Raw genomic sequence first — 20,525 nt, 5'->3', positions numbered from 1 at the left:
GCGGGGGGCAGTGGGACGGCGTGGAACGGCGCGGGCCCGGCTCGGCACGGTGAGCTCCCTTGGCTCCGAGCCCTCCCTGGGCCTGGCTCCCACCGCCTGCCCAGAGCCCTCTGGCCAGCCCTGTCCCCGCAGCCAGGACGCGGCCCCCGTTTCCCCCCCGAGGTCCTTCCTGCCTGTGGCGACCTAGCTCTGCTATGCCTCTGGAGGGGTCTTCCTTCCCATTCCTGCTTTTGCACCAGTAACCGGCAGCTAACTGCATTTTCGGTGCAGTGCTTGCAAGGGGCCTTCTGCTGTTGCCTTGAAAAATCTTTGCCAAGACCTTGTTTTGCCAGCACTCGAGGGGATACAAGTTTGGAGAAAAAAATTAATTCGCTGGAGATTGTATCTGTGCTCCTGAGAAATAAAAAATTGCTTCCTTGAGCTCTTCACCTCTCTCTGCGCTCCTCTCAGAAATGTGGTTTGCACTGAGATCTGTGTTGGCAGCCACTGGGTGAAAGATCAGTTATGTAAGGACATTAATTTAATAACAATACCAGTTTTCATTTCATTGTGCAGTTTGTTGCCAAAGGCGCAGCTTCATAAAGAAGCTTATTACACAGGGAATGAGGACTCCCTGGGTTTTGCAATGTGAAGCAAATGGGATTCACTTTAAGGGTAACAGATCTTTCTCATACCAGACACTTTAGGAGACTAAAACATGTCTGGTTATATTAGTGAGATTGTTCAATAAGAGATTGCTGAAGTGTAGAAGTAGTACTGGGTCACCTTTCCAACTTTAGGTTCCACTAAAAGACCAGTAAGGTCCATAAGTGAGAGTACATTTTCCCTCAAGACACTAGAGTTTCCTCCATCAGCAATCCCTATTTATAGCCAGAAGGCATCAGAAGAATTTAGCGAAGGTACAAACTGTTCATGCTGAGACTCTTTGAGACAACTGAGTGGCAGGAAGAGGAGGGGGCTAACACAGTGGCGAGGCAGGGAGAGAGGCTGGGAGTCCAAACAGGGGATTGGAGATGAAGAGGCAGGAGAGACCGGCCTTCCTCCCCAGAGGATGGTGGTGATGTGAGAAGGGAAAAATGTGATTTGTGCTGCAGCTTGCTATGTACTGAGCATATCCTCTGACAGTGTTTGAGACCCTCTTGTCAAAACAATAGCAAGAACTTTTTCATGTCTTTCTTTTCCCCAAGTGTGGACTAAACAATGCATTTCTCTTGATCTAATTTGGTTGAAACTCTATAGCACAATTTCCTCCAGAAATTACCCTGACTCTATCTCAGGTCAGACATCCTTCCTAGAAAATTTCATTCCCTGATGGCAGCATAAGGCAAACTAAAAGAACAAACACTTTGAGGCAGGCTGCTGTTAGGAAGACTGTCAGGTCATCCTAATCACAGGTGATGCTACCTACCCATCAGAGCAAAACCGTGTATGAAATCTTCTGATTTGTACAACTACATTCATGCCTACTGCAGGGAAAAAAAAAAAAAAAAAAAAAAAAAAGAAAAGAAAAGAAAAAAAAAAGCTTACAATATTACATAATACATTAATTTTGTGGGAAAATAAGTAGTGTCATTTTAACCGCTTATAGGATCAGGTAGAAAGGAGCAGTGGCAATGCTTGACGCAGCAGCCCTGGACAGATTGCTGAGATTGCTGGCTCTGTCTGTAAATCCATGGACTGTAATCAGACTCAGACTAACGGTTAACTCCCCATGTAGTTTGTGAAACCCATCAATAGCAAGGGCAGGCAACAGATTTACACAGAATGAAATCTAACTTGTTACACTGAAAAGGCTTGTTTGCATAATTTTTTCTTCATGGCCATGCCTCACTTTAAGACATAGGTACATATTTAAGAAAGGGCTATGCAAAGTGTCCAACAAATAAAAAAAAAATAATAAAAAAAAAGGAAATATTAAAAACAAAATGCCAGAAAAGCCCTTTCAAGTGATGAAAGATGGGGAAGAGGACAATTCTAGTTTCTTGGATCTTGAACAAAATTGCCGATGTGTGTAAATGCAGATGTAAAATAATCTGAAATAGATGGGACACAGCACATTTTCCAACATTTAATAACCTTTTTCCCTTGCAGATAATCGTGATTAGATGGAAAAGAAGCTTCATGGCATCAACTCAAGGTGCTTCAGTGCAATCATTAACTGGACTTGAGTTCCTCTTCCTCTGTGAAATACATAATCCCAGATGGGAAAGCAAGACTCCGTCTGTAACACAGAGCCTGATTTATAGTGTTCATGGACTCCAAAGTGGGTAGAAGGTACTATAGTGAGAGCTGAAATACATTGCTTCTAATAAGGACTGGGGAAAGCCTGGACAGTGAAGAGAGAAGTTGCATAATCAGATTGGTGCTTGCACCCACAGACCATGTAGAAGGTTAAGGCAGAGACAAGCCCAGAAGTGTCTCCAACACAACGCGGGCAGCATTGCGGTGCAGCTGTGCTAAACCCCCAGCAAACCCACTGGCCTCACACAGCAAGGAAAGAACAACCAGAAAATTTCATTTCCACAACAATGCTCCAAAGACAGCTTGAAGCACAAGGAGAAGGGAAGGGGGCTGACACAATGTGACACTTTGAATGTTTTTGTACTGCTTTAACATAAAAGATTTTATAACTGAGGGTGAGAAGTCTTCCAACAAAAGTATCTGCTTAGAAACAAGCAGAAAACATTCTGGTCTCCTTCTGACTAGGAAATATGAGTAAGAAGACTTCTCTTTTTTTTTCTTTCCGTAAATATTTGAATTTTTTCTTTCCCCACCCAGAAGAAAAATAGTGAAAATAAAGCCAAAACCTCAGCACAAACTTCCAGATTATTTCTGTACTAATAAATTCAAAGAAACAAACAAAAATTGATCCTTTTATCCTACTTCTATTTTGTTCAAAGAAATCAGTGAAATGTGTTTTTTCAAATGTATTTTTTCTGAAAATCAGCTATTTTCTCTCCAGTTTGAGAATAAAAAAAATCCTCTTCCCTTCTTGTTTCAATAACCACTAACTGGGCTACAGTTACTCTACATGCAGCAAGTCCTCCTATCCTAAGCCTCTTTGCTTCAAGTGAGGAGCAACACTACATCAGGACACCCAGGTGCCTGAGGGTGACTGTTGAGCCTGTCCCACCTGCGCTCATCAGCAGGCCCTTTGTGTGGCTCACTAGCGGCCGCTTTTCCCCACTGGCAGTGAGCGAGGACCACTGGTACCTTTCAGAAGGGGAGGGACAGCCCAGTGACAGGCAGGAGTGCAGGCAGGTGAGAGCTACAGCTGCACCAAAGCCTGTGTGTGGTGGTTATCCTGAATCTCCCTAAATGGGCAGATGGGAAAGGTGGCAGCAGGAACAACCTGGGTGTCTGCTTAGGAACATAATATGTGTGCCTTCACTAGCACCTGTCAGTACATTTAAGAGCCCAGCTGAAGGCATGGAAATACAGGGAGGTATGCAGCAGCTGCGGCTCTGACTGCAGTAGACAGGACACCTGTTCCTCCTGATAACTTTTCTGTTCTGCAGAGAGGTTCTTCCAGTCCTTGGTGTCATAGGAAACAAGAGGAGGCTTGTGTAAAACAGTCTTTAGCTGTTATGTCTTGCCATATTTTTCCATTCTATTGCTGTGATATCACTTGCTGTTCTGTTCCCGGATTGTCTTATCTTACAGACAAGGTCCTCTTACTGATTAGCACAAGGATTCATTCCTCTTCATCCCACTCCAGTGCACTATGAAAGCTACTAATTCCTTTTTAAAAAATAGAGAGATGGAAGCATGCCTTGCTCTGGTAGTGAGTTGTGGATCTGGTTGTGATGCAACCTCGTGCTGTGATTTTGTCAACTGCTCTTTAATTAATTATCACACTAATTGCAGTGCCTGCCAAAGTCAGCTAGCTGTCTTGCCAGACACATCTTTCAAAATGCAATGCCAAGGGAGAGACATTCCAGCACCCTGTTTGGGGTGGTGTGTAGGGGAGTGTAGTCCAAGTCCCCCATTCATTGGCCATGGGGCTGGTGTTCTGACCAGCTGTGGTCTCTCCTCGCTGTTCCTCACGTGGCTCCCAAGTCCTGCCTGCAGTAGGTTAAAGATGACGTGGTCTGAAACTTTTGTGAGGTTACGAAAATGTGCAAGGGCATGGGGGAGAAGGAGAGAGAGAAGAGATTTTGCCTGGCTAAAAATGCTCAGTACTAGCAGTGCTCAGGTGTCTGTAAGGGCAAGTTCCTGCATTTTGCTAGCAGTGTGCCTAGTGGAGAGACTTCAGTATCCCCTCTTCTCTCATGTTCTTCTCCTGCAATTTGCTATGTCTATAACCCTGGGAAGAGAGCCTTCTCACTCAGGTCCCAGCCTGGCAGTCTGTGCTCCTGCTTGCCAAGGGGACAGTGAGTAGGATTAGAGAGCAATGCACAGAAACACCACCGCAGGAAAATGAATCCATCATTTCCATCGCAAGGAATGTATAAGGGAAGAGAATCCACTTCTCTGGCCTCTGGGCTATCCAACGCGGGAGAGAATAATTGCAGGCTCTCTGCTCTTCCTTTATTTTACTCTACAAGGGTGACAGATGGTGTGTGGTGCAGCCAAGGCTGGATTCCAACTTGTATCTCCTTTAGTAGCTTGCAACTTACTGAGAACAGATTCATCCTTGGGCTGACATTTCCATCTCATCCCAAAGGGGATTTGTTTTAATTTTCATTTAAAGTTTCAGCTGACTTAGCATTGCTTCTCTGGAATTTTGCAAGTGGTAAGTAAAAACACCCCCTTGGCCCAACACTCCTGCTGTGGACATCCAAGCCCAGTGCTCATGGAGTGAGGGGTGCTCCCCAAAGGACAGTTCAGCCTGCCTGCAGTCAAAGCACACTTGTGCAGTGCCTCCAGGAACTACAGAGAAATCCTGCAATGATTTTGTGTCTTTGCCTTTATAAGTATCAATTTTGCTTCTCATGGAGGTTTAAAAGATTCCAAGCAAAGCCTGAACTCAGTTAGCAATTTGCTTTCAAACTATGACCAGAAAACAGGCTGAGTTTACATATATACAGTAAAATGTCCCTGTCTGACCTATTCTATTTGCCATAAGTAAGCAAACGAGAAATAGTATTTATTTCCACCTACTTCTTTCATTGCATTACTTCACTATCTTGACAAGTAGGCTAACATTTTCAGGAACACATATAGCTGTGGTCACTGCCCCAGAGATACTCCTGCCAGAACTAAGACATGGCAACAAAAAGGAGACACAAAGAAGAGGAGAAGGAGAGAGGAAGGACAAGGGCCACAGCAATAAGATCTCACTATTCATCCATCAACTCCAAACACAATGCAAACTATGGGAGAAATGCAAAAAGGTTTGCAAAATGGCAAACCTGAGTCCCTGGTCATGGAAGTCTTCAGATCCCACAGACAGGATTCTCCAGACTGGAAAACCACATTTTTCCAAGGGACTTTTTTTTAGAGACAGTTTGTGAGGGAAGTGGGAAGTACATCAACTTGGCCTTCAGGGCTCCAAATGATGCCATGATTGTCATCTACAACCACAAACCTGGCAAAGCTTTTTTCAGTTTTTAAAGTTGCAAAGTGCTCAGTTTGTCACATTTACTGCACAAGTCACGTGCCTGTCATTGAAGACATTGCTACATAACACACCACAGAAAAGGCACGTTTCCAGCTCCTGCTGGAGTCCAGGGGCACCAGCTCTGTGTACCAAGGGCAGCCTTGGAAGCAGGAAGTACAGCCAGTCCACTTCAGGGTCCTCTCCACCAGCCAGAGCAGACACAGAGCAGATGGAAACTTGGCTGATTTCATGGTCTCTGACACCACCTTCCTCCTGACTCACTGCAGCTGTGCCTCAGCACTCCCGTGGGATGCTAGCAGGCAGCAGAGGGGATCCGGATGAGAGTAAGCCACCCTCTGCAGCCCCTAAGGCCATGTGTAAGCGTTTTACAGGAGAGTGAGAAGCTGAGGCACCAAAGATTGAAAAGGCTTGTGCCAAGGCTGTGTACAAAGTGACATGTGTAAAGAAACCCAAAGCACAGGCTGCCCTCAGCAGGACAAGCCCTCCACTTATGTCCTTCCTAAGGGATATAAAACCAGGAAAAGAAAACAATGGAAAAGAAGGAAAAGTATTTTCTGCCTCCATCTCCTCCGGAAGTCACAGATATCAGACTCCACCACTACCTTCATCTCCTCCACACTCCCATCACCCAGAGAGTCTTGGGTAATTTTTGTTTTCACGTATAGCGGTGAAAAAGTAGTCATGTGTGTTTATACACAAGTCTGCAGTTGTGCAGATGGTGGGACATCAAACAAAAATGGTTATTCTTATACACCTTCCTGTTTTCCTGCTATGGCAGCCACCTGACAAAATGTCCCTGTGTTTAAAGTTATAAAGAGGCCATTCAAGGGATCACTAAAAGGCCTAGAAATCTCCAAGGATCAGACTCCAGGCATGAATTAGGTAATGGTCACATTAGCAGAGCTGTTTTTCCAAGGCAGCTGATAACATTGTAACCACCAAACTGTGACATAAATTTGCCCCAGGAAACAAGCAAAATAGCTCTGTGGGTTGTTTCAAATTACTTATCCTGCGGGAATTTTAAGAATTCCTGTTAAATAATAAGGGACATGTGAACTTGATTTTTGATCTGTCTGATGCCATGAGAACTCTGGGAGTGCAGCTCTTTTAATTTATTGGTTCCTTTGTTATTGTTATTATTTCTTCCTCAGATTTTACAGCGTTAGGATTTAAAGTTGTTCACATCCTTAAGTATTATTTTATATTGGTGTAAGAACTGAGGTTTCCAGTCCATTGCTCGCAGGAACATGAAATGCATTTTACAACCTAAGGCAAACAAAAAGAATTTTTTTTACCTAAAACTCATGGGTAAATAAAATCACATGAAGTGCCCACTGAATACAGTGAGGGGACTCAGACAACTGAGGTGGGTTTTCACAACAAAGCAGGGAAAACTCGCTTTGGCTCAGTAGGAAGGTTCCAGGAATGTGTCTGCTTTGCTGTTGGAAGTGGACCCTCGCACGAGCCACTCACCAGTCCTCCCAGACCAAAGCTGAGCTTTGGCAGGGCACACGCAACAGAGGCTGGGCGCTGCCTCAGCCAACGCAGCCATGGTGCACCAAGGCCTGTGTGCAGGAGATAGGCTTTTCCTCTCCAGTGAAAAAAATTATTAACTCTCCACTGCTGATTTATATATTCCTCCAAGCACTTCCCTGAGGCTTTCCTGAAGCCACTTTGATGCAAACCTGACAAAATTTTCTTTTGAACAAAATTTCCCATATAGTGCCAAACAGCCTCAGCCTTCTTGGTGCTCAGTCTTACTGCTCAGCTCCTGTTGGATGCCTTAACTTGCCTCCAGTCCAGGACCAAACAAGCACTTTCCCATCCAGGAGCTGTAACACAGATTCTTATGCAAAATGCACTTTCTATCTCTTCCACATGCTCACATTGCTCCTAAAAGAGGTGGCTTTTTCCAAGAAAATCTGCATTTACCAGTCACTCTGGAGATGCTTGGCTGCTTTATGCTTGAAGGCCGAAATGAGGACTCTCTTCAGTAGCAGTCTTGACCTAGATGTGACCCTGAGTTCAGCTCTTGGAAATGTCACTAAACCTACACTAAGTGCTGCTGCAGAAAACCTGATGAGAGGCTGGGAATGGGATGACACCGCTCCTTCCCACTGGAGAGGCTGGCTGTGCATGGACCCAGCCCATGCATGCCTTGTGGTGATCCACCCCGAAGAGAAGCAGAGGTGCATGCAACTGTAGGCACATCCTGTGGTTTTCTAGAAGTCCTATGGTTGAAGTACGGGGTTGAACTGACAGGCCTGAGGAGAAACTGCAGAAACTACAAACAGCAGAAACAATGAATACTACCGAGTCTAGCTTAAAAACTGCTAGGCTTTCTTTGTTTTGTTTCAAAAGGACAAATGCTAGGGTATTTTTTATTTGCCTTCCGGTCTTTAAGGTTTAACATTCTCAGCATCAAACCCTCCTTTGTGGCCATGAAGGCTAAATATTTACTCATCTGTAATGCAAGCTCTGAGTCGTAAGCAATTGCGGGACTGAAAGGAGAGTCTTACATAAACTACTTGCTTCTATAAAATATGCCCTCATTCCTGAAAGATTCGACTCCTTTTAGGACTAGTGAACAGTTCATAAGCTGCCACTGATTTTCTCTTGTTTGCTAATCTCCCTCTTTTATCATTTATTTATGTTGATGAACAAATTAGTGGAAAGCCACTCTCTGACTCCTTCAGTAGTTCATATCTGAGTATTGTGGTTTGTCATCTCAGCCAAGCAGGGTTGGATTTTGTAAAATTGTTGCATTTATGCCTGTATTTCTTTTCCTTAACTGTCTTGAGAGAAAAGAAAAAAAAGAAAAAAGAAGGAAAAAAGAAAGCAAAAAAAAGCCTGAAAGGAGCTTCCATTAGTGAACATGATAAAACTAGTTCCTGTATAAAGTTTATAAAGTTTTCCTTTCACAAGGGAGATCTTTAAAAATTCTTTCCTTGTGTTTTAGGGGCATTACAGGACTTTGATTAGAGGGAAAAATTACCCTGTGAGTTTCTTTGCAAGCAATTGAAGAGGACAGTCCTCCACTGTTTGGTTCTGGGCTGTCACCTTTATTCCTTCCCAAGATAAAGAAGAGACAGACAACAGAGCAAACAAAGCTAATGGATTAAGGCAAATTTGGGGCTGATTAGGCATGGTAAAGGAAGGACTCAGTGCTCCATGGATAATTCCCAATGAAACAGCTGCAGGCTTCTCTTTTGAGGCAGAAGTAGAGCTCAGCAAAGTATTTTCAGCCTAAATAGTTCTTGGCTTTGAAAAGTTAGGCTATGACTCAATCACAGTATTTTGCACTTTTGGGCTGAATTAACTAAATTGCTCAAGATTAAAAAGTCATTCCATCCAACCTTTTCGTTTTGACAATTTTAAAGCAAAACAGACCTTTTAAAAATTTTCTGATTTATAATCTGCTTTTAAAATTGTTTTTAAAGAGTAAAAATGGAAATGATCACCCAACCCTTGAAATTAAATTTGAATAGAGAATTGTTTTTACTTAATTGGTTTTTATTCTATTTTGTTTTATTTTATTTTATAATTTTATTTTTCACTGGTGGTTTTAAGAAGTATTTGTATTTGGTATTAGGCAGGAATATAAATTTTTTCCCTTTCCAATTGTCATTTTTCTGAAGGAAAAAAAAATGGTAGCATTTTAAAATATTTTATCAAAATTGAAATATATATCCCCAAAAAGTAATTTCCAGTTTTGTAATATCAGCATAAATTTCAAAGTTTTGGAAACCAAATCTGAAAATGCCAATACATGAAAAATATAAATGATAACTTATAATTTGGCATCTGTGTAATTGTTGCATTTACTCTCTATGAAAAAAGTATTTTCTTCTGGAATAAAACACTAAATACCATTTAAGTCAGCTCTAATTAGCTGCTAGTAACTTTGCAATATGTGGCAAAGAAGGTTTCCTTACAGTGAAACAAGACCTTTTGCTATATGATTTTTTTCCTGGCCAGATTGCCCTCCTTCTACAATTACAGCTTTACATGTGTGTCTTTACTAAGTCTGGTATCTTCTTGAAGAGGAATTACTGATTATCCCAATAGAGTTTGCGAGGGAGCAGGCTCACTCCTCCCAGCCCAGCCTGTGGATAGTTTTGGTACTGTTGAAGCACAGGGCTGGAAGCATGGATGGACTTGAGCAGGGAACAGTATTAGTTTCCTACTGGGGGCCTGCTGAAATATGTCAGTGCGTGTATCTGTGCCTGGTGACTCTTTCTGCTGCTCTTGCTGATGCTCAGTGAGAAATGCCTTTCCCCAGTTTTTTTTTTTTTTTATCATGGCTGGATGCAGGCATAGAGAACAAGAGACTTAGAGCAATGATATATTTCCTCACTACCTGCATCCACAGCGTGCATTGTGGAAGCTAAGTTTCCAGAACCTCTGCAGGCTAGGTTGCCCCAGGAGCAGGAAAAAGGAAGCAGTCTGGAGGAAGAGACTCTTGCATCCTGGAACTGCAAGTGAAGTTTATAAGGACAATTACCTCGGAGATTACAGCCTCCAGGATCACATGCAGTGTGTAAAAAGCTGATGAATCCCGTGTGTCTAGAGGCATGTATTCCCTTGTGTCAGCCAGCTAACTAGTGTTAGTCAATAGAGGGATGTATCTGCCAGACTTCCCCATTGCACCTATTCTGGAGGCAAAATTTTGGACTGTACAGAGGGTGGTATAGCCTGGTCCATCCATAAGTCCTGCTGTTTACAGCACTCCTGTAACATCCAACCCAAAATTCAAAGTCTCGAGGTGCATATGCCACCCCTTGTGAAATGTGCCATGAAAAAGAGATTCTGAAGTTCCAGTAACTATAATCCCTCAAAAGATTCATGAGATGATTGCCACTTTCTATGGCAAATAATCCTTACAACATCTGTGTACCACAAAAGCAATTCACTAGCTTTGTATGTAATGGCTGCACAAGCTGGAAAGATGTCTCATCTTTTAAAACACTCCAGATATGTGGTCAAACCAGGGGACATGAAAAAAGATTTGTTTCTTGCTAAATTTAAAAATCCTGCTGAGAATAAAAGTATATACATTGTAAATTCAGTTTTTGAGTTCTTCCTCATGTGACAGCCTTTTTTCATATGTTCTCATAGAGGTCTGCATTGCAGGAATACACCCTTTTTTTAAACTTTTCTTGTGCTGATCACTTTTTTCCTGCCTCACTCTCACTTAAGAACATCCTTCTCTTTCAACGCAGTAAAGCCAAACTTGTGCTTAAGGGTCTTTGCACTTGGGTAAACCATCTCAGTACATAACTGCATAACAACCCAAGAGGAGAATCAGGCCTTTTCCCCTCTAGCCTTGAACTTGCTTAAACCCCAGCCTGATGTTTTGTTCCAAGACCTTACACCATCCTTTCTCTATCTACACCCACATTCATTGGAAAATCAGCCTCTTCCCCAAGGATAGAGAAGGGCTATCTTAGACCCTTGGGAGTCCAGTCATCAGCTTTTAAAAAGTTAGAGGCCTTTCCTGCATGACACAATACCCCGGAGAGAGTACACAGTTGGAATTGCATGAACTGTGCTTGCACTGCAGCCAGCCTTGCCAAGTGATTGCTAAATGTAACTCAACATCCACTGCAGATGATTAATCTACATCCTGCAAACACCGTCTCTCCGTGGTGAACCTGGGAACTGGTGCGGCTTTGGAGACAAGTATCTGAGGCAGGGCTGATGAAGACACACAGACTGAAAACACTCCATTGTAAAACTGCTCCTTGAATTCAGCTGCAGCATGTCCTCACTGCCTTCTGACACTTCTCATTAATTTCTTGCGTCAGGGCATTTTGATTGTCTCCAGTGTTTGTAACTGTTTCCACATAGGCTTATGGGGACAACTCACTTGGTTATCAGATACCTTCCCTGTGAAAGAAACCTCATCATGTGTTTCAAGGAGGGCCTTCACAGTGCTTCATGCCCTTACGCAGAATGACCTGATCCAGCACAGACTTACTACAGCAAAGCATTTCTGTGTATCCTGACTGGAAACACATCAACCTTGTAAGACTTTGGTTGACTAAAGACCACCCAGTGAAGTCTGCTGAGACTTAAGAAGAAAAACTGTCCGAGTATCCTGTCTTGCATGTTTTTATCCCTCTTCCCCCACAGAGGGCCAGTACTCACCACTTTAAGCCCGTCCAAGCCCCAAAATGTCATGGCAAGCAGCCAGCACTGCAGCCCTTCCCACTCACATGGTCAGCCCTGAAAATCCCGAGAGAGTCAACTGGAACAACGCTCTGGGAGAAAGATGACTCTGCTGCTATCCCTCCACCTGCTCAATCCCCTACCACCAACTTTTGGCAGTTGCCTTCTAAATTTTTCCCTTGCTTCTTGTCCCCCAGGAATAAAACTCAACCCCCAGAAAGTCAAACACAAGCTCTAATTCAGTGAGAGGCAAGTTCCAGTTGTTTTTCTTAGATTACGGACAGGATTTGATTAATTGGAAAACAAAGCAATTTTAGGGCCTCATCCAAATCAGAGAGTTCTCCCACTGTACTCTTCTGTGTGAAATTGGATATCAAGACATAGATCTCATACTGAGAGATGAGAGGTTTCACAGTTTCTTAGGGGAGCCCTTGACACATATTTATTTCTAAGCTGGGCACCTAAATCCATCAGCTATTATGGATGAACTCCACATCATAAGACAGTATCAAAAGCAAACAGGCCATTAAGGAAGGAGCTATCTGCAGGAAAAGCATGGAAGCTCCTGTATATTCCTGTCTGGGTGTTCCAACATGAGTGTTAAAAGGACATACAGCTCTGGAAGATCTGTTACTGACTTTTCATACCCTCAACAAGGAGCTCAAGAGCATTTCTGTTATACCAGGTGAGAGCAGTGGTAATACAGAGAAATTAAAAAATAGTGTGCAGCCCCAATACATACATCATTAGTTACAAAAGATAAAGGAGGAACCTTCTTGGCAGCTACTGACAAGACAGCAAGTTAAAGGCAAAGGGGTGCGGGCATTCCCATAAGTCTGTGTCATAAGAAGTGAAATGTGAAATGTGAAAGAAGAAACAAAAATCTTCAGACAGAAGACCATCATTGTGCTACATAAGTATCTAGACTGTTGTGAAAATTCAGGAAAGAACAGCATGAATTGGTTGATTTTGCAATAGGACATAAACTCCTACCATTCATCCCTAGTGTACAGTTAGGAAAAAGACATTATTACACAAATTACGAAACATATTGCTAGTCCTGATCTATTTTAAATTTTCTTAATTATTACTTAAATTAAGTGCAAGCTAAGAAGTTCAGAAATATTTCTTAATATGTTTTTGCCTCAGGAAGGTCATCTGCTGCAGGAGAATGTATTCCAATGGGGTTGATCGGTACCTAACACACACAGTATTAGAACAATTTACCATTTTACATCCTGTAGTTCTCTTTCAGCCATCAGGTTCTCACTATAACCAAATCAAGCCTAGATAACCTACTATACTGTGGATAGAACAAAGGTTAAATTTTAAAGCTACTTGAAGAAAGAAATCCCTATCCTAAAGCAAGCAATCCCAAATCCTACCTTCAGTTCATGTATCATGTTCAAAATTGAACATGATATTAAATATTAATTAAAATTCTCTGGAGTTACTCTGTCTCATGTCTTTTCTCAGAGGCATCCCCTGTAGGCCTTGGTTATGGGCATTTCAGGCCTGCAGGAAGAACAGATGTGGCTTTTCAGTGAATACTGGGTATTATTTTTGTGGTGATCTGTTGAGGAATTTGTGGCCCTCAGGAACCAAAATACAGTTGTACAGTCCTAAAGAGGTGCTGAAAGACTATATGACATGACCCTGGAAGGAGAAAGGATAGCATAGGGCAAATCTTAATTTCAAACTTAATCTGAAAGACCTCGCTAAAACTGCTGACATGACACACATGCTGAGACATAATGTTCCTTATAGACAAAAGATCTTGTACCACTTTCTCCCACTCTGGGGCCACAAACAACACCAAAAGAGGTGAAATACTTCGCTATGCCTCAGTTTCCTCCCTTGGGTTTTTCATCTGCCAAACTCTGTGGGAGTCACATTGAGATCCACAGCACTACACAGCTGAGGTTCTTGGCCAATTGGTATCTCTAGGAGAAGAGTAATCACAGGCATATTCAATGTGCATCATTGCACTGCTCTGAAAACACACAGTTCCTTGCCAAACACAGCCATGGCAACCTCTTACCAATAGTTAACATGGACTTAGAAGGACTTCCTCCTGAACTGGAGGAGAAAACCCTTGAAAACCAGTTCAAAGAAACTCCATTGCTCATGTCATGATTTGATAAGAGGTTGGGTCTCTGGTTTTGTGGTCAAGAAAACTAGACCTCATGGACATTGAGAAGCTCTTCCACTATGTGTCTATGTGTCTAGCATGTGAAAATAGTAGAAAGAGGACTCTGGTCTCAGATAGCACCTCCAAGTTCCAGCATGGCATAACCGCAGCATCTGACACAACTCAGGACAATGCCAGTGCGTGGTAACAGGCTATAAATGGAAGAAAAGATTTCTGGAATTCATTGACTAGAGGTACAAAAAAACCCCAAGGCCCTTCCCTGTTGGTATATCCTGACCAGTGTCTTCTTTCTTCTAATGAAGAAATACCCATTGGCTGCAAATGCAATAGTCACACATTCTTTCAGAGACACACAAAATGTTAGAACAATTTGTCATTTCATATCCTTTTCTGCTGCTGGGTGGTTTTTTTTTTTTACCTTTCAGGACTCAAGAGAGGTCCTGAGGAGCTGTGTATCCTAGACACATCAAGCAGCAGAACAGGGTCCCAGCCAAGTCTGAGGAGGAAATCTCATGTGTTTTGTGCTGCTGCTGCCTCAGAAGGACTCTCTTAAGCAAAGGAATAGGCTTGTCCACAGCAGACTGACCAGTGAGATTTGCAGCCTAGACCATTATGGCCCCAGGTGGAGGAGCTGGATTCCCTAACTGCAGACAAAAAAAATGGGCATGACATAGAATATGGAAATGATGAGCCATGGGGGCTAATTTCCTCATAAGTCCTCCAATGTCAGAGGGAAATATGCAAGAAAAAAAAAATAATATATATCAAATGTCTAGCTACCAAAGCTGTACCCTGCAGTCAATAGTCTGTGAATACTGGGGACTCATAGGTGCCACACCAGATCTACCTATTTTGGGAGCAGAGTTTGGACACCCTAAGAACATCTAAAATGTTGCTGGGTACATGTGTTTAGGAATCTGAATCAGCCTCAAATTTTCTTTGAGAGTCTGCAACCAAAAATGGAAAAGTGACTACGTAAGAAGACAGTCTGAATCCACTCAGGAGAACATCCCACAGCTTGTCATACATCACTTTCTGAGAAGAATAGACTCCAGTGCTTTGCCACAATTTAAAAATAATCATGAAAATGTAATGTAATGTAAGTAGGCTCCCTAGAAATTATATACAATGGATTAAAAAATCTTTTTAATTCACAGTGAATATCACCTGATGCTAATTATATTCGTCACTCAGGAATCTTCATTCTGGAACAAAGGAATATTTGATAGGGTATTAAATAATGGTCATCTGATATGGAAAGGTATTCTGCATGCCTTGCTCTTGCTGCACAGCTGATGTTCGGAGGCCAAAATCATCACCTCTAGTCAGCAATTTGAGGCAAGAGGTAGAACATATAACCTTTCAGGTATGGGTGAAGAGAAAAAGGTCCTAAAGTCACTGTCTGTGTCCTCAGGAGCTCCTGATGGGGTGTTTCCCACATGGCTTAGGTTCCAATGCCAGATAAGCCACACTCCTCCTCCATCAAGACCAAGAGTGGAATTCTTACTGGGATAGATCAAGGATCTCCCAGTGTCACAGGAGAGACGACATAAGGCCTGGTCCATTAGAGATATTTGAACTCCTGAAAGAGCATTCATGCACCCCAACAAGCCATTCCTAATCAGAAAATAGGGACAGCATGTAGTAGGAGAAGATCACTGTAGAGCCAGGAATGGCCTGTTTGCCTTTGCCTTTGATATGCAATCAATATTCCATATTTGCCCAACATTCCATATTTGTGTCAGATTCCATGCATAGTTCAGAAAATAGTGGTCTACCTGCTGTGCAAACAAAGGCAGAGTCATCCTGGGTACTGGAGCTAGAGCACTGGCATATGGTGCTGTGCAGTGCTCCAGAGCCAAGCTGCTCAACATTTCTGTCACTGTCCTCTGGCAGCAGGTGAACCACGCAGCCTCCCCTCAGCGTGCTCAGAGCATAACACATGAGCAGGTGCAATCTGCCATGTGATGACACAGAAATGGTTGGATAAAGGTTGTTCCTAGACCTCCACTTCCCTGAGCCAGCACGAACAGCAAGATGGTTAGCCCCTTGCTTGAGACTCGTGTCCAGGGTGATCTTGGGCATGTCACATGTCCTATCTATTGCAGCAGTCTTCTCATGAACAGAACAAGGATATGTCTTCTGCTCATAAATCTAATCTGGTGGTGCTGAGCATGCTGAGTCCTCAAGGAGATTCCTTGCCCACAAAGAGATAAGAGATGGTGAAGTTTACCCTGGAGTCATGTATGTGTCTGTGTAATTTTTTTCTGGATGCAAGACAACATTGAAAGCAGTTTGCATTTAGACTTCCAATTGCCTTTGTGCTGCTTGCCTTTCTCCTCATACACCACCCCTCTCCCAGGAGGCTGTAGGGAGTCATCTCCTGTGATGACACCACAGCCATTCCCAGCCTGCCAAGCTGTCTTTCCTGGAGTGCTAATTCTCAGCAAACCTGCATTTGCAGTGCCAGGAACTTTCAACATCCACTAGGGAAAATCTCTCCAGACTTATTATGACAAAGAGATGATGTCCCATGTGATATATTTTCAAGACAGGAAATGGTTATCCATTGGGAGAAAGATGGCAAGGCCACATCTTTGTCAATCTGTGCCACGGAGTGACACAACATGATTGCAATCAGGGTTACAATCCAGCACAAGATGGAGCTGTAATTGCCAGTGGCATGGCTCCATTGAGCAGACTGCATCAGCACACCACTGTAGAAGTGCCAAGATCATGGACTGATGTTCTATCATTCCATAGGTAATCTTACCATGCCACCTTATTGACAAATTTAACATGGTATGGCATAAAGCTATCTAGTTCTCCTGCTCCTGTAAATAACTTTCCAACTAGGTGCTACTTCTAAAGGCTTGGCCAAATGTTTTGCTTAACTTCTGGGCATTTAAGAGAGTAAGCAATGCCACCTACTGGCATCAAAAAGGAAAACTTAACTACTCCAGTGGGTTGGTGCAATGGGAAGATCATAAGGAGAAGGCTGTCAGCGTTCTTCAGACAGTCTTTTGCTGCTGAAAGTGAGGCAGAGAACAACAGGAGCTTTTCTCCTCACCAGTGTTACTCGGTTAAGCTCAGTAGGAAACATTTGAGTTGAGTCACTTTCTTTCACCATTTGAGAATGAATAACAAGCAAAGTAGCAACTAGACCTAGTGTTGATGTGGAGCCTGCATGCCAAGGCAGTTCCTGAACTTCCCCAGAAGGTGAACATGCAACGATTAGGTGAAATTACACACTTGCCTAGCAATATTTGTGGATGAGTGCAAACTGGGTGTCTGAGGAAGGCAAGAATCTCATACAGTTTCAGGGACTGAAGGATCAGGACTTCATTTCAGAAGGGGAAGTCATAAATAGAAATTTTAGGCTATGTCTCAAACGCTTAATGGCTTAGTGGATGGGCAGGTGAGTAATTCCACTCTCATAATAGCATAGGTGCAAAGAGATTTGCAAATAATAGGCTTAGAACACATGCAGAGAAATAACAAAGCCTGTAACTAAACTACAGGATATCCTTGAGGCAACCACCACTGTTTGTGTGGGTTCCCCCATCCTGTGTCCAGCTGTAAGGTGTACTGAGGTAAGCACTTACACAAGAGTTAATGCGTCAGCGGAGAACACTTCCAAGGTGTTGACCATTTCCCAGTCCTGCTCACTTTGTCATCCAAGGAGCAGAGCATGCAAAACCCCAAAAGACTACTGGCAGGAGCCAAGCCAGAGAAGGTCAGCTGGGTCCTCTGGCAAGGCAAAGGAGAGCGCCCCAACTGAAGAAGCCCTGGGAGGACAGACTCCCTTCTTTTCCCTTAGCTCTGATCATTTTGTCAACTCCTGTTCTTGCAAGCACAAGTGGTGCCACAGACCCAATGGCACCACTGGCACCAGAGCCAGTCCTATGCCTGTGACTGCACCCAAGAAGAACTTTTCCCCTGGTTTGCCAAAGTTTCCTTTCCCCTTCTTCCTTTATGCCCATGGCATGGATATTCAAGTTGTAGCAGGCATATACACAAAGCCAGTATGTGAGCACAGGACAAGAATGGGTTCTGCATTCCTACCTCTGACTCACTGGCTGAGTGAAAGCGCACAAATATTTGCCCAGTTTCTGATGAAAAAAAATTAGTGTCAGGTCTAGAAAAGGGTGTTCTTCTTTGCCTATCTCCTATCTTCCAGGAGATGTTGCTCTCTGTCTCCTTAGTACATTATCATAAAACAGGGCTTTTGGTGAGTGTATTAAAACAAAGGATACTGGTTCTGCACAACCATCCCCTCTGACTATGCTCCATGCTCAAACAGAGACAGACAGCACCATGCAGTTTGCAAAGATCTGAACAACTGGAGTCACACTGGGAAAGGGGCTGCAGTGACTGCAGGGCTGTGACCAGACTGCTGCAGAGGTGACACACAGAGCACAGCAGTGCCTGGACTCGGTGATACTAGAACTCAGTGATTGTAGAGGCCATTTCCAATACTACTGATCTTGTGATTCTATGACTGCTTCAAAAATGACGTACCTGCTTTTGTCCCTCTCAGCCACAGGCTAGTCAGCACTGGCCACAGTATGCCAGAATTCCTTACTCCCCAGAAGTCCTTCTGGGTGGCCACCATTCTTCAAATGCCTTCAGGTCCCCCTGCCTTCTGTTACTTTCATCAGAGGGGTGACATTGTCAGAGCTACCTAGAACATCTGGACTAAAGCAGCAGCCAACAATGATGTACTACCACCAAGAGGCAAATGGTTTCCTTACGGTGAGCACTGGGAGTTCACAGCCTGAACAGCACTGCTTATGAAACCTATGATCATAAACCTGTAATCCATCCTCTGTGTTGGCTCCCCTGCCCCATACTCTCCTTGTCCAATTCTTTGGCCTGGCTAATTGTACAGCTAGAACAATCAGTAAAAGTGCTGCTAGGTCTATGGAAAATCCTTCTTGCTGCATTTTAGACATACAGAAGATCAAGGCTTACAGCATCTTGCTAATGGTTGCTGGCATTCAACATGCAACAGGAGAAAGCCCTGAGCTGTTGCAAGTAGCAAACTCAGAAGCACATAGAGCAAAATAAAGTATTGAGCTGTGACAATGAGGTGGTGCCATGGAAGCAAAGCAGAGCAGCATGTGGTGCATGAGACCCTACTAGCTGCTGTCAGTCCCTGCAGCCGGTGTATCTTTAGCTGCTGCTCTGTCCTGAAAAATTAATGATAGAATTAAAACACCAATACTTCATAGGTACAGGTTTTCTTCTCGGGTACCCTGGCTGGATCCTGCCCTATGCTTTTTCATAATTTTTCTGCCTGTCCTTAATAGGAGAAATCATAACATGAGCACTGAAGTAAAACTGGCCCCAAGGAAAAACAGAGAAACACTGAGATCCCAGTGACTAAAAGACAGAGTAACACATATGACGTTACATCATTTTACACAGCGCAGTGTCTACCACAGCTATAATTTAATAAACTGAACTCGCAGTCGAGTGCATACAGATGGTTTGTTGTTGCTGAATTCCCTTTTCAGCTCTTTTTAATATTTTGTGATACTAGATCCTACACAAGTTAATAATAAATTAGAAGAAACTACAATTAATTGCTGTTTAAATGGCTGAGATTGAAGACATCTCTATAGAAGCATTCACCTTCTTCCCTGCCACCTGTTCCTGAAATAATTAGCTGCAATGAGAAAAAAATTAACAAGCAAACAAAAAAATACAAAATCTGAAAGAATACAAGTCACAGCTTTGCTAAGACTGCTTTATTTTCATGCCAGCTTCAGTTCAAATTCATTTAAGCACAGGCTAAAATTACAAGCAAAAGGAGTTGAAGTCATTCAGAATCAGCAGCCAGAATCATTGTAATAAAATAATTTATCCATGACATGAAGTGGATATAAGCAGTGGTTTAGAAGAGATGGATTAATTTTCCTTCTCTGCCATATTATTTCCTGCATGGGCTAACATTCCTGGATATAATAGGATGTATATCTAACAGCCTAGTTGTTTCAATGCTACATCAAGTCATTCGTGGTGCAAGATGAACTGTGCCTAAATGTACTGCTTCATTTCCAGTCCAGTAACACCTTCCCAGGAGATGGACTGGGCATCTGACTACAGTAATGTCATAAGTCACCTAAACCTAAACTAAGACCATATCATACAGAGAGTGCAGGTGAACAAGTGTTTGCATACTGCCAGGACAAGAAATAAAGTAGTACAGAAAACCCAGACTAAGACCCTCGTGAGCAATGGAGACAGCATGCCATCACAGAAAGCACAAAAATCTCTCCCTGGATGCAGGGGGAAGAGGAGCAGAAAGATCCCCCTTTTCCTTGCCCACAAGACAAGTGAGCTGTGGCTCACCGGAGCTGCAGCAGAGCCCTCCACTCAGCATCGCCATCCAGGCTGTGGGTGATGCACCTGACACACACCAGTCTCCAGTAAAGGCACTGACTCTCAACTGTATTCAGGCACAGGCTCCACACATTCAAACATCTGTCTCTTTCATGATAGCATGTCATGGGATAACCCAAAATGTTGTCAGATTCCATATCTATCTGTGCCCAAAATTTTTAGTCTCTCTAAGACCCTGTAGCCAGGAAATGGAACAAGCAGAATGGTTGGAACTGAGTGGGGGGAGGGGGC

Source organism: Melospiza melodia, chromosome Z (genome assembly GCF_035770615.1).
Source record: "Melospiza melodia melodia isolate bMelMel2 chromosome Z, bMelMel2.pri, whole genome shotgun sequence".
Classification (NCBI taxonomy): Eukaryota; Metazoa; Chordata; class Aves; order Passeriformes; family Passerellidae; genus Melospiza; species Melospiza melodia.
The sequence above is the reverse complement of the archived record's forward strand: the minus strand, read 5'-3'. Positions refer to the sequence as shown.